The following is a 2422-nucleotide window of genomic DNA, read 5'->3' as shown; positions in this document are numbered from 1 at the left end:
TCTATCTATCTATCTATCTATCTATCTATCTATCTATCTATCTATCTATCTATCTATCTATATGTGTGTCTGTCTGTCTGTCTCTCTGTCTGTCTTGTGTGTGGGCGAGAGAAACCGAGAGAGAGAGAGAGAGAGAGAGAGAGAGAGTGAGAGAGAGCGCGAGAACGGAGAGTGACAGAGAGAATGTGTATGTGTATAAGCGAAATGCGTGGTCGTGTGGTAAGAAGTTTGCTTTCCAGCCAGATAGTTCCGAGTTCAGTACCACTAGATGCCATAATGGGAACGTGCCCTCAATTGCAACCTCTGACTGACTAAAGACTTAAGGATAGACTTGGTAGGCGGAAACTGCAAAAAGCCCGTGTGTGTGTGTGTGTGTGTGTGTGTGTGTGTGTGTGTGTGTGTGTGTGTGTGTGTGTGTGTGTGTGTGTGTGTGTGTGTGTGTGTGTGTGTGTGTGTGTGTGTGTGTATGTTTGTATGTATGTGAGTATGTATGAGGTCAGCTCATAAGTAATGTCCGGATTTAAAAAAAAGGAAAACAAATGATCGAATATCACATATTGAACTTAATCGTCAATATACTTTACAGCATTTTCTATGAGAGCTTTCCATCTACACGTAAACTTTTTAATCCCATTCGCGAAAAACATTTTGGGTTTCGAATAGAACTGTTGCTTCGAGTCGATTCATTTGTAAACTACCAAACGAATGGTAATCTGCAGGATCAAGCTCTGGAGAATAAGGTGGATGAGCAATTTTTCTCCCAGCCAAGTTCTTCCACTTTCTACGACGTGATCTTTGCGGTGTGGGGTTTTGCATTGTACTGATGAAACACTACTCCCTAGTAAAATCATGCTTTTCCCATAACGAAACTATTTGTAGGAGTATCACGTGTGGAATGCTTATAAAGAAATTTCACTCTTAATACATGGATACTTAAATAACTTAATTACTATCATTACATTACTATAATTACATTCAATAATGAGTAAATTACCTATTTAAATTAACTATATTATATAATTGCTATTACTCAATTGATAAATAAAATAACACATACAACTCACTTATTATTGTCATATACTAAACATGCACCAGTTCATGCATGAAATTGATCCTTTTTCCACTTCAATTTTTACATAATTGTCTCTTATAGAAATGCACACATACAGGAAGGGTAAATTACATATATAATAATACTTTGAACGTGGCTTCCGAGAAAAAGTGTAGGTAAACGACGGGTATTACTGCTAGTACTCACACTCACGCATACACATACACACACACACACCCATACAGTAGTAGGGTTTCAATTGCAACGGTTACTGTGTAGGTCTAGGTGAAGCTGTATATATAAAAAGGAATAAAAGGTAATGCTATGCCACTTCGTTATAATCGCTATTACTGTTATTATTATTATATATATATATATATAGAGTAATGTGTCTGTGAACGAAAATGTAGCCCCTCGGGATTCTCTTAAATTTTTCCAAAGGCCCAGTTTTCATCAGTGAGCCTGTAATTCTTAAGAGGCCTCATGCAGTTCTCGGGGTGTTGTGTTAACGATTATACCGTAATTATTGCACTTGCGCTTGAGTGTTGCTGTCGGCAGTATTTTAACCAATATATTATTCTGTTTGTTGCTTTAAAATGTCTTAATAGCCTACATCTATTATTATTTATGAATTGAGGTGGGATGCAGTTAGCACAGACGTGGGTAACTTCATCCTCAGCTAAATACCAAGTTACTTTCATTATGAAGCGATCTTTGTGAAGGCCCACTGAACAAATGACAGGTGTACTTGCACGCTAGTTACTTTTTCGCGGTCTATGGTGTCACGTGGCTGCACTAAGATGAATGATTTTGATTTAATGATAAAAGATGAGATTACAAAGTACCATGTGATTGTCTGACAGGAGGGTCTTTCCGAGTCTTTTAATATGAATAGTGATTGCGTGATAGCTCAACACTAGACAAAAGACGCCTTTCTTAATCTTCTTCGTCTTTGTGTGTATGATTGTGTGTGTATATTATTGCATACGTGATGAGATGTGTATTTATGTATGTATGAATGGATGATTGTATAAGTGATGTGTGTGTGCATGATTGTATATATATATTTGTGTGTATGTATGTGTACACGTATGTGCACGTATTTAAGCATGTATGTATGTATGTATGTATTTATAGACCATTCCAAACACTGTGTCAGACTTGGATTCCTGTTTAGGATAAGAAAATAGCGACCATCTTTAAACAAATTCTGACACTCTGCAATTCCCAAGTAAGTGCCACAGTGAAATACTGCTCAGATCTATGGCAGTGTGTTATTGCTGCACATAGCCTACCCAGAAACACACGCACATATACACATACACACACATATACTCACACACACACACACACACACACACACACACACAC

General features: G+C 37.4%; 2 protein-coding genes across 3 annotated transcripts in view; both read right to left on the bottom strand.

Moving 5' to 3' along the window:
• Nucleotides 1–2422, bottom strand: part of LOC106873888 (protein artichoke) — a 111765-nt gene that overhangs the window by 69240 nt on the left and 40103 nt on the right. The gene's annotated exons all lie outside the window — the stretch shown is intronic.
• LOC106870677 (adhesion G protein-coupled receptor G3-like) overlaps nt 1–2422 on the bottom strand; it is a 16907-nt gene that overhangs the window by 7242 nt on the left and 7243 nt on the right. The gene's annotated exons all lie outside the window — the stretch shown is intronic.

This window comes from Octopus bimaculoides, chromosome 29, assembly GCF_001194135.2.
Source record: "Octopus bimaculoides isolate UCB-OBI-ISO-001 chromosome 29, ASM119413v2, whole genome shotgun sequence".
Taxonomy (NCBI): Eukaryota; Metazoa; Mollusca; class Cephalopoda; order Octopoda; family Octopodidae; genus Octopus; species Octopus bimaculoides.
Note: the sequence above shows the minus strand (reverse complement) of the source record. Positions and strands in the feature narration are given on the sequence as shown.